Below are 13096 nucleotides of genomic sequence, written 5' to 3' on the forward strand. Positions count from 1 at the left end.
TGCACTAGGTCAGTAGCCCTTTTCATATTTCATATTTCATAACATCTTGGTCAAGCCTTTTCATATTTCATATTATCGACCAAGCCTTTATCAGAAACGGTATGGCCCTTAGGCCCATTTCAATGTCACATATAATTTCAATGAAAGAATGCAACCCGTTTGGGGAGACTACTCAACCCACCATCCGCTACTCTCCACCCGCACCAACCAACACACCATGTGGGGATTAACTCGACCCACCCCGCCAAACTCTCCACCGGCAAAGATAGTGCTTTATCATATAACCGAGGCCTAGCCTCTTTAATAATCGGGCAAAAGCCCTTTCAATAATCGGGGCATAAGCCCTTTTATAATCGGGGCATAAGCCCTTTTGATAATCGGGCATAAGCCCTTTTCACTTCCTCCATCCATATAAAACCCAACCCAATGCATTTATGATTACCTCATGTGCATATCATACATATCATGTGCATATCATACATTTCATGTGCATATCATACATACCATATTTATCAAAATCCCATGTATTAAAATCATACATAAACCCTAGGGGTATAATGGTCATTTTTACCTAGGGGCAAAATGGTCATTTTCATGGTATAAGGGTAATCTCATAATTTTACCAAAAATTAGGGTTTCCATGTTCATTAACGATTACTAACAATCCATGGGTGCAAACAAGTGATTCGGCCCATTTTAGCGAAATCGAGTTATTGGGCCTAAAACCCCTAATGGGCCCTACTTAGCCAATTTCGTCATCTAGGCCCATTTAGCCTATATTCCATAACAGTTTTAACAGTCTTATCATGCAATTTAACAGATTTCCATTTTCTACCAATTTTACCCAAATGGGCCCGAAAGCCCACTGGGCCCCACTTCGGCCCCTCGAGGCCCAACTTACCAAGAACGCCAAAAATCACATTCTTACCGTTTCCATCGTTCTCGATCACCGTCTCATCGATTCTAACTAACTAGTGAGCGTTCGCTTGCTCACAAGTCCTCTAAATGCCGAAATTTAAGATTTCGCTTTTCGCATTTTATCGCTTTAAGCTATAAAAGGGTTCGGTACACACCTGATTTGCGATATTCCTTGACGAGATCTCCTATGCGATTTCTCCTATAATCAACCACTTAAAGATTAGACCATGTTAATATTAAACCAAATCGAAAACTTCCTATTATCGTCACTTACACATTCGGCCACCATCCATAATGGCCTTAGGAATCTTACCTTTGTCGCGATTGATGACTAGGTCTAGCCACTCCGGTGATCCAAGCTACTCCAAGTCGACACTACACCTTGCTGATCCTCCACTAAATAAACCACAAAAATATTAAAAGAAGACCCCATAAGTCTATACCCATCTCCCTAAATTTGGGGTTTCAGCTTTTGGCCAAAGTTACACTAGGAATTGTTTAGAGTTTGAACACTTACCACAGTCTTTCTCCTCTTGAATCCGGATGCCTAAAAGGTAAAGGAATCGAACGCCAACTATTGAAAAGGAAAGAAAAGGTTGCTGGTCACAAAGAATCGGCACCCCTATCTTCACCGATTTCGCTTTTTATGCACTTCAGAAATAGAGATAAGGAAAGAAATAATAAATGAGTGGAGGAAAGTAATGGGCTGGTTTTTGAAAAAGAAACGGAGAAAAGATGAGAGGAAAGATGGTAGATTCGGCTAGGGAAGAAAAAGAAGAGAAGAAAAGAAGAAAAATAAAACTAAAACAAAGGAGAAAACGGCACAGCTAATACCCTTCTGCCGAAATTACTAACCTAAAACCCTTCTGCTAAATTCCCCTCTCTAACCCCTTCCAAACGGCTAAGCTCTATCCTTCTCTCAAATCCCTAAAATCTCTCCCCTTATCCCTCCTTAATTTATGCATTTGACTTGATCCAACTCTCCTCTTACAGAATCCACTTAGGTTCCAACATTTACCCTTCCTGCACATAAAAATAAATACTCTTATTTGCCAACACAGGGAATCGAACCCAGGTCCTCCTCTATGCTCCACACGCCACCTTTTTTAGGAGCTTAGTGGCGTCACCCTTGCCACTTCACCAAGGCTCTTTTTGTGATACATTTTACCCACAACTTAATATAAGGGCACCTAGCCAGAACCCCTAACTCCTAAGTCCAAAATTTAAAAATTCTACCGGGTTTTGGCCAACTCATGGGCCTTCCATAAGCCCATTTACATACCTAAATTATGAATTCCATCATCACATACCAAATTTTAGAAATTTACTTAAAATATCAAGAATCGCGAAAAACCCGAAAATCAGGATGTTACATGGGCCACACAGGCGTGTGTCACCTGCTCCTTTGAAAAATTTTGATATTTTCCAAAAAATTTGCTGAGTACTCGGTTTAATCCCGACTTGTTTCTAATGTGTATTTTGGGCCTCGAGGGCTCATATAAGAGACAATATGATTGATTATGATTAGTTTTTGATATAAATGTTAAATGATATTAAATGTCTGTATTTGATCTGTAAATTTCGGTGATGCTTGTAACGCTCGAGTTTGTGCAAGTGTACACAGTCGTTATCAAGTAATAAGTAAGTATCGAGTTATTGTCTCCATAGGAATTGTATTCGTGCTAAGTCACTCAATTATAAAAATATTATTAACAACTTGGAAAATAGAAACGCAATTTAATTTGGAATTATTGATTAAAATTATGCAAAATTAATCTAGATGCAATGATCCCTAATGTGATTTATCCTAACATGCTACTATATGAATGAAATAGATTTTAGCAGAAGTAACCCAATAAACAACAATTATAACATAAATAAGCTAAAACAATTACTTTAATTAAACTCAAATTATTATCAACATGCTTATCAATATTCGGAAAAACATTCCATGGCAACTCGATCTTTCATGAGATTGGAAACCACATTAGGTCCTTTCAGACTCCTTTACTTAGTAAATACTCATTTTACTGATCCTTATTTACTAAGGGCTTCTTAGTATTCATGCGAGGTAACAGGGATGTGTTAGGTTTGAAACAGTTTAATCACACAAATCTAAAATCTATGCAAATAACAGAGCCTGGTTAGGGTTGTTATGTAACCTGCAATTTAATCGGGTTAGGATCTAAATTGAGCATGCACATTTCAATTATGTGTCCATTAGCCGTTGTCTGGTTAGGATCGCTTATCTAATTCTTGTGTATTCCAATCACGTATGAATGAAATACAGACTTGATTTTAATTGAAAACATGATCGATTGAGACACAAACATTATAAGCATGAATCAAATAATTATTATTTAATCAAAGCAATCATCCTAACTTAAATAAAATTAAGCTATTATTGTTGTAAACAAGAACAGTGAACACATAGCAAACATTCTTGAATTAAATTAAAGAAAAGAAAGATTAAACCCAAATCAAAGTGGCTGTCACCTAAGACTCTGATTGACGAGGGCTCCTTCGTTCCTTCGTTTTGCTCCTTTGCTGATGGCTCTCTGAGGTGGCCAACCAAGAGCTCTTCAAGAGGCTAATTTGCTAAAAATCCTTATACAAAGATGATGATAGGCATGAGAGGGAAAGAAATCTAAGAGAGTTGAGAGAGGAGAGAATGATGAACGAGTGAGGGATGATGGATAAGTGAGAAATGGGGTCTTATTTATAGGTGAGGCAAGGGAGCTAGTTTGCTAAAAATAGGAGTGCCCATCATTTGAAACTTCATCCAAGGGTGACCGGCCATGATTTGTGGAAGTGTGGTTGATATTTGCTTGATTTAAGTGCCACAACATCATCAGGATCAAGACTCAGTCAATTGTAAATCTCCGGGTAAATCTCTGATTTCTTCAACTCTTCAAGGACCTTGTGTAATTAAACCAAAATTTGATTTATGAACATCCACATGCAACCAAATTTTGGGTTTGAATTGGTCTTTCATTTGGTTGGTTTTGCAATCAACATAAAGCTCTCAGACCTGTCCAACGATAGTAGATAATTTAGAGGACCAAAAAATATAATTTAACCACTTTAATTAATCAATTTACTTAATTAATTAAAACCCAATTCATTAATGAAATATATTAAAATAAATTATTAAATATAACTTTATATTTTATTATTTAATTTAATCATGCATAACCCACTTTATTGCTTGAAAATATAATATGCTCAAATTAATATAAAAGAATCCGTTTTCGCATGAAAACTATATAATAAATCATAAAATCACATTTTAATAATTTCTATGTCCCAATTTCATATTTTCATATATTTCATTAAATTATTAAATAATTACTTAGTTTTAACAACAAATTTAAGTAAAAAGGTGATGAATTATATAGGAAAAATCCTATATATTTTTCAGTTTACACACCCCCCAAACTTAAATCATTGCTCGTCCCGAGTAATGTTCATGCACACACAAGGTCTCGCTAAAGCAAAATTGCTAAAAGTGTAAGCAGCATCAATCCTTGCCCCATAATCATGTATTAATAAATTCATGCTCATAGATCTTCTTTATTAACAAGTAAATCATATGCAAACATTTTGAGAATTTTATACTAAGTTTCAAGATATGCCAACACAAATCATAATATGTATATATGTCACAGCCATAGATAATATTCTTCATTCAACATAATTTCTCCTCAATCAAGCAAAACAATCATAAGACTTATTTATGATCTTCATATGTTGATCTTTGTACTTCCTCTCCACTAATGTAGGTGACATAATCATCAAATCCATAGGTCTTTTATAAGGTTGTAATAGGGCTCGGTTAGAGGTAAAGTTTTAAGAGATGGGACATTTTGGTTTTAAAATCTTAACCTTTAATTTTGTCTTAGATTTCTTGAAATTCCACCTTTTTCTTTAAGTGATCTTTTGGAATACCCCCAAACTTATTTTGACTTCATGCTCATACATTTTTCTTTGTGGAAACTGCGCAAACTTTTCTTCGCTCTTTTTTTTTAAATATGAGCACGTACATCCTCTGAAAATTTCCTCAAATGTCATTTACTAAGACAAGTTTAGTTAAGACGGGTGCACAAAATTAGAATAATTTCAAAAGATGAAGATATGGCTTGTAATGTAGGTTCATTGCAATAAACAAGCCTTTTAAGCTCAAAATTATAGTTTCAAGGGTCTAATATCGTAAGGTGGGCTTAAAAAGGCTCAAATGATCCAAAGAAAATGGTGCCTATATCATCTTAGATTTTTGTGTCTCCTAGGATTTCGCCTCAAGAAAGTTACTAAGTCAATTCAAAAGATATATACCTTTATGCATGTCTAATCTCAAAAGAAACTAAGTTTTCATGGCAAACATTACCTAAGACTAAGATCATACAACCATTCCATTCTTCATGATAACATACAACCACTCAGATAAAATCATTATTCATGCTTGTATACAAGCTATCTTATTAACAAAGAATTTCTCTACACATTCATTTATTAAAACATACTCATGAAAGAAATGATTGAAACATACTTGAAAATTTTAAAAATTTTGAGCAATTATTTGCCTTACCCCCCTTTAAAAAGAAACAATGTCCTTATTGCAAGAACAAAGTAATGAATGAAAACTGAACAACAGGTAGGGCTAAAAAGAAAGAGAGGTGAGTCATTAAGACTGCTTAAATACCAAGTCTTTCCTCATAATCCAATCCTAGACATGTTCATTCCCATTACCACATCACTTATTTTTTTTTCTTTTTAAAGAAGCATTTATTCATGCTTGCTATGTTTTATTTTGCAGAAATTAAATCCTAGAAACAAATTCCTAAATACCTAAAATAAATAAATAAAAAGACAAGAATCCCCCCATTTTATTTTTCTGACTCATTCCTCTTGTATAATCAATATCTTCTGTCCATGTCTCAAAGATAGCATCTGGGAACTTAGGAACAAAAGTGTTAGAGATATTCTTAAAAGTATTTCAAATCGAATCATCTCTATTTTTTGCAGATTTCTAGTAAGTTGATTGTGCATGAACTTGCACATATCCATCAAAATTGACAACTCCGATTTTCTTGAAGTACTTGCAGAAGTTGGCATGGGAGTTGTATATTCAGGTTCAACACTTAGCTTGACTGGTTCTTCTTCTGGCGCAACCCTTGGTTTATGGTTTTCAGATCCTTCAACTGGTTTAGGATTGTTTGGTTCCTTATCAGATTCTTCTTCTTCAGTGTTTGTAGCTGATTCAGTTTCAATTTCATTTGTTGACTCCTCAGTATCTGGCTCAGTTGGTTCTTCTTGCACACCTCGATTCAACTCATGCACCTTCTCTACTAAACTTTCAGGGTCATGACTTGTAATGCACCATTGGACATATTGCCCCTTCAAATTTGCTTGTGTTTTAACACGGGCCCTTAAGCAAAGTGAAGTGATTAATGATGAGAAATAAACACTTCTTGTCTACTTTTTAGCACAGTCATAAATCACTTTGAGAAAATTTTCCCAACATTAATGGACTTTTCTGTCAAGATTGCATATAATAAGAGCATTCGTTCCATCGAGATGGTGGAACTATGTGAGATAGGCATAAACTGTAGCGAACAAAATAAAACCATACCTTTGCTATTGGTTTTAGGTATTCCTTTCGACAAGAATGGCTCCCATACTTTCTTATAGTCCATTGGGATCCCGGATTTGTCACAACATCAAGCACTTGTTGAAGAAAATCCCAATTGATGTTGTTTATCATAGGGTAGTACTGATCTTCTTCAACATCTTGTTAGTTAAACAAATCATTGATGGACTTAGAAGTAAGAGGTATCTTTTTTTCTTCTGAATGATGACTTCAGTAGCATCTTGTGTGGTCAAACTTGCATAGAACTCTCGAACTAGTTCATCATCGGGAAGTGAATGAGCATCACAAATCGTTCCCACTTGAGAGCATTGATTATCTTTCTAATTGGCACAGGGACAACCAGTAAATCATTACTCTTCAAATTATAACTTTTTCCGACATCATAGGTTGATGCTGGAAAATTGAATTAAATCTTTCTTTCACTTCTTCATCGATCACAAGTGGGTTTCAGGAGTAGTCTTCGATGATCTAGTTCTTTTGCGAGACATGGTATTTTCCCAAAAATTTGGCAAAGTTATGCTTACAAGGGAAGAAGAGAAATCGACAAGCGGGTAGGATTTGCTTCGGCGAACCTTGTGACGACGAAGAGGTTACGATGGTGAAGGCAACGTACTGCAGCAATGGTGGTGTGCGGTGGTGATAGCAGCTATGTATGGCAGTAACGTTGATGCTCTGGCGATTCTCTTGCGGTGACACTAGGTGTTTTCGGCAAAAGAAAATGAATGGACTAAGGGTTTCTTTCGGGATTTTAAGCTAGCAGCGCAAGAAAGAAGTTTAGGGATTTTTAGGGTTAAGCAAATTGCTTTCAGGGATATAAAAATTAGTAGAATGAATAGGGGTTTATATAGGGAAAACTAGAGCAACATGTAGCAAAAGTTTAGCTACATTAAAGTTACTTGGGCGGCAAGTAATGGAAGTGGCGGCAATAGGTTGGATTTTTCCCTCCTATTTGCTATCTTGGGCCTCAAATTCAGACTATATTTACAAACTTATTCAACAAAGAGAAACTGATTAGTACTTGGGCCCAATTTGTCCCTTTTTATTAATATAAACATTTTAAATTAAACAAAATAAATTAAACTAGAAAAAAAAAACATTTTAAATCTTAATTAGAAAATTTCTTCGTAACAAATTTCATTAAATTAATTCCAAAGAAAGGTTGGAGGGGTCACAGCGGTCTCGCTTAAGTTCCAATCTCCTTAGACAGAATTAATTAAATGTACTAAATGAAGAAAATAAATTCTAATTATTTATTTATTTACAAAATGAGTTCATGAAAAATCAACGGTCTGTTAATTTAAATGAGGATTCAACTCGCTCAACGTCACCATCCCAATAATGCTTGAGACATTGACCATTAACTTTAAATGTACCTCTATAATTGTCATATAATTCAATAACTCCATAAGAATAAACTTGATAGATGGTATAAGGTCCTTTCCATTGGGATTTCAACTTCCCAGGAAATAACTTTAGCCTTGAATTAAACAACAACACCTTTTGACCTTTTTTAAATTTGCGAGGTTGTATATGACTATCATGCCATCTTTTAGATCTTTCTTTACACATCTTGGCATTCTCATAGGAAAACAACCTCAGCTCTTCCAACCCATCCAATTGTAACATCCTTCTCTCACCGGCTTGCTTAAAATCAAAATTCAACTTCTTCAAATCCTAGTGAGCTCTATTCTCCAACTCTAATAGCAAATGACATGCCTTCCCCAAAACCAACCGATAAGAAGTCATTCCTAACGGTGTCTTAAATGCTATTCAATAGCCCCATAATGCATCATCGAGCCTTCAAGACCAATTTTTTCTACTAGGGTGTACTACATTTTCAAGGATACCTTTGATTTCATGGTTCACTCTTTCAACTTGTCCATTAGACTGTGGGTGATAAGCAGTAGCAATCTTGTGTTCCACATCATATTAGTCAAGCAACCACTTAAGCCATTTGTTCACAAAGTGAGAACCTTCGTCACTAATAATAGCTCTTGGTGTCCCAAATCGTGTAAACATATGCTTATGTAGGAATCGCATAACTACTTTAGCATCATTTGTAGGGTATGCTTCAGCTTCAACCCATTTGGACACATAATCCACAGAAACTAAGATGTATTTGTTCCCATACAAAGAAGGAAACGATCCTAAGAAGTCAATGCCCCATACGTCGAATAATTCAATCTCCAAAATATTTGTTAAAGGCATTTCATTGCTCCGATATATATTTTCGGTTCTTTGACAATTATCGTAGTTCTTCACATAAACATAAGAATCTTTAAATAGTGTAGGCCAAAAAAAACCTGCTTGTAAAATCTTTGCTATAGTACGTGTACCACCAAAGTGTCCCTCACTTGGAGATGAATGGCAATGATATAAGATCTCAATAATCTCACTTTCAGCTGCACACTTTTGGATTATATTATTTGCACACTATTTAAACAAGAACGGGTCCTCCCAGAAATAATACCGACTATCATGAAGGAATTTCTTCCTTTATTGGTGTGTCATTTCTTGAGGAATTATTCCACATGCAAGATAATTGGAAAAATCAGTAAACCAAAGTGTTTCATGAATTTGACTCACCTCAAATAAGTGCTCATCTAGGAAATTCTCGTTGATAGGCACATGTGATCGAGTTACCTCATCTTGCTTCCACCTCGATAGATGATCAGCTACTTGATTTTCAACACCTTTTTTTATCTTGGATCTCAAGGTCAAATTCTTGGAGTAAAAGTATCCAACGAATTAGCCTCGGTTTCGCATCTTTCTTCGTGAGCAAGTATTTAATGGCCGCATGGTCAGTAATTACTGTAACTTTGGTACCTATAAGATATGATCGGAATTTGTCAAAAGCAAAAACTATAGTAAATAGTTCATTTTCATTTACCATATAATTGAGTTGGCCTCCCATCAAGGTTCTACTTGTATAGTAAATAGGGTGGAACACTGTATTTTTTCTTTGACCCATCACAGCTCCAACAGCATAATCACTTGCATCGCACATCAACTCAAAAGGTATGCTCCAATCGGGTGTAATGATTATTGAGGCTGAGATTAGCCATTTTTTCAGCTCTTCAAAAGCTTCTAAACATGCTTTGTTAAAATCAAACACTGCATCTTTCTCTAACAACAAACACAATGGTTTAGAAATTTTTAAAAAATCTTTGATAAACCTTCGGTAAAAATCGGAATGGCCTAAGAGACTTCTGACTCCTTTCATATTCATTGGGGCCTATAATCTTTCAATTACATCCATCTTTGCTTTGTCGACTTCAATTCCTTTCTTTGAAATTCTATGCCCTAAGATAATCCATTCCTTAACCATAAAATGACATTTCTCCCAGTTAAGGACAAGATTCGTCTCTTCGCATCTTTTCAGTATCTTAGCCAAATTACTCAAACAAATATCATAAGTGTTACCAAAAATAGAAAAATCATCCATGAAAACCTCAACAAAATTTTCAAACATATCAATGAATATTGCCATCATGCATCATTGAAAGGTTGCAGATGCATTGCATAAACCAAAAGGCATTCGCCTAAAAGCAATAGTACCGTACGGACAAGTAAAGGTTGTTTTATGTTGGTCTTCCAGAGCTACAACTATTTGGATATATCCCGAATAACTATCTAAAAAATAATAGAATTCATTACCTGCCATTCGATCTAACATTTGATCCATAAAAGGCAAGGGAAAATGGTCTTTTCGAGTGTCTTTTTAGCTCTCTGTAGTCAACACAAATTCTCCAACCAGTAACAGTTCTTGTATGGATCAATTCTTTATGCTCATTCTCAACAATCATAATTCCACCTTTCTTCAGCACATACTACACCAGACTTACCCACGAACTATCTGAAATAGGATAGATGATTCCTGCATTTAACCATTTGATCACTTCCTTTCTCACAACTTCCTTCATAATAGGATCGAGCCTCCTTTGCCCATCAATTCCAGATTTTTCACCTTCTTCTAGAATAATTTTGTGCATGCAAAATGAAGTGCTTATACCTCGAATATCAGCTATGGTCCAACCAATTGCTTTCTTAAATTTCTTTAGAATAGTAATTAGTTACTCGTATTGATCTTTCATCAGTTCTGCTAAAATAATCACAAGCAAAGTAGAACAGTCACCTAAATAAACGTATTTCAAATGGAAAGGAAGTACCTTTAGCTTGAGTTTAGGTGGTTCTTCAAATTGACAACTTGGGTTCCAAAAATTCAATGACTTCCAACTCCAAATGGTTTAAACCGTATGGATTGAATAAAATTTCTCAGATTGGCTTCCACCAGAACCATGTTTTCTTCACTTTCTTCATCCTCCAAAGGGTCAAACCCTAAGGCTTTTTCCCATGGATCTCCTTCAAGATGGCTTTCCATAGAAACTAAGGTTTCTATTTCTTCCATAACTGAGCACTCTTCTGTCGGATTGGGAAATTTCATCACTTTAAGAATGTTAAAAGTTACCTGATCGTCTTGAACTCGCATAGTGAGTTCGCCTTTCTGCACATCAATTAACGTTCTTCCCGTGGCTAGGAAAGGTCTCCCAAGGAGAATTGACACTTCCTTATCTACTTCAAAATCTAGAATAATGAAATCAGCAGGAAAAATAAATTTATCGACTCTTACCAAAACATCCTCGATCTTTCTTTTGGGGTATCTAAAGATTGATCTGCTAGCTGGAGCGTCACAGTTGTAGGTCTTACTTCTCCTATCCCTAGCGTCTTGAAAATAGACTTAGGCATCAAGTTGATACTTGCTCCTAAGTCACACAAAGCTTTACCACAGTAAGATTCTCCAATGTTACAAGGTATCGTAAAGCTTCCTAGATCCTTCAATTTCGATGGCAGCTTGTTCTGCAGGAATGCACTGTATTCCTTCATCAGGGCGATAGTCTTATACTCACTCAGTCGTTTCTTCTTGGATAGTACATCCTTTATAAACTTCACATAATTTGAAATTTGTTCTAAAGCCTCCACCAATGGAATATTGATGTGTAATTGCTTCAGAACATCCAAAAACTTCTTGAATTGCACCTCCTGTTTCTGCTTGTGTTGCTGCAATCTTTGCGGATATGGAGGCAATGGAACTTTCGGTTAAGCCGGATAACTTTTATGAGTAGGTAAATCTGCATCCAAAGAAGATGTTAAAGTATTTGAATTCACTAAGTTAGGATTTACCTTATCAGTCTTTGCAGATTTTGGCTCCTTTGGTGTACGAATTTCAACAGCTGGTTGATTCTCCTCAATGGGCTTATCTTCGACATCAATCAATTGGGGTTCCAGAATTTTACCACTTTGCAATGCCACTGCCTTGATATGTTCTTTACCCAAGTTTCTTGGATTCTCAGTATCACTCAGCAAGGTTCCTTATTGTCTATTACGAAGCTCCGTAGCTAATTGACCCATTTGGTTTTCCAAATTTTTCAGTGTTGCTGCTTGGCTTTGGATCAAAGCGTCATTCTTTACCATGTATGCATTGAACAAGTTCTCCAAACTATTTAATGATTTAGCTTGAGCTGGTTTTGGAGCTTGCTAATTAAACCCTTGAGATTGGTTGAGTCTATGCTGCATAAAGTTGTTGTTTGGTGCATTTCCTTGGTTGCTCCAAGAAAAATTAGGGTGATTACACCATGAAGGATTATAGAAGTTGGATTGGGGTCCTTATCCACTCTTATTTTAATGTTGGTTCCCCACATAGTACACTAACTCGGGATTTAGTGGAAAATTCTTGAAAGAATAACCTTCCCCATAGTACACATAGAAAACTACTTCAAACGGACTTGGTGGCTGAGGTGCAAAATTATTAGCACTATTAGCAGTAAAATGCTTTAACATAGAGGAATAGAAGATACCTGAGCTGATAACAAAGTGAGAGCATCAACTTTATGAACTCTGGCTACACGTCTTCCTGAAGCTGTTCGATTTGTTGGCTATTGATAGTTATTGCTTGCGATCTTTTCGATGATCTCATAAGCCTTATTATAAGACTTAGGCAAAATGGCACCATTTGCAGAAGCATCTACCATCAATCTTGTATGTGCATTGAGACCATTATAGAATGTCTCCAACTAGATAAAATGAGGAATCCCATGATAAGAACACTTACGAAGTTACTCCTTGAATCGCTCTTAAGCCTCATACAAAGACTCGTCATCCAATTGTTGAAAAGTTGTGATCTCGTTCCTCAACTTAGCATTTTTGCTAGGCGGAAAATACTTAACCAAAAATCTCTCTGCTAATTCTTGTCATGTAGATATAGAACTTGGTGGCAATGAATTGAGCTATGCTCATGCTTGATCTCGCAACGAGTACAGAAACAACTTCAACCTCAGTGCGTCTTCAGTCACACTGGCTATCTTGAATGAATCACTCACCTACATAAACAATCGAAGGCAGAGATATGGATCTTCCGTGGGCATACCACTAAATTGGCCCACAGTTTGTAGCATTTGAAACATCACTGGTTTCAATTCGAATTGGGTTACCTTAATATCTGGCCTTCTAATTCCTGGATTTAACTCATTGAAA

The 13096-nt window shown here is 35.9% G+C and overlaps 1 non-coding gene across 1 annotated transcript; it reads left to right on the plus strand.

Annotated features, from left to right (window-relative positions):
* The first annotated feature begins 12652 nt into the window (after nt 1–12652).
* On the plus strand, nt 12653–12759 carry LOC128284941 (small nucleolar RNA R71). The gene has a single exon (XR_008275359.1). It is a non-coding gene; the product is annotated as a small nucleolar RNA R71 (small nucleolar RNA).
* Nucleotides 12760–13096: the final 337 nt, after the last annotated feature.

The sequence above is a fragment of the Gossypium arboreum genome, chromosome 11, assembly GCF_025698485.1.
Source record: "Gossypium arboreum isolate Shixiya-1 chromosome 11, ASM2569848v2, whole genome shotgun sequence".
Classification (NCBI taxonomy): Eukaryota; Viridiplantae; Streptophyta; class Magnoliopsida; order Malvales; family Malvaceae; genus Gossypium; species Gossypium arboreum.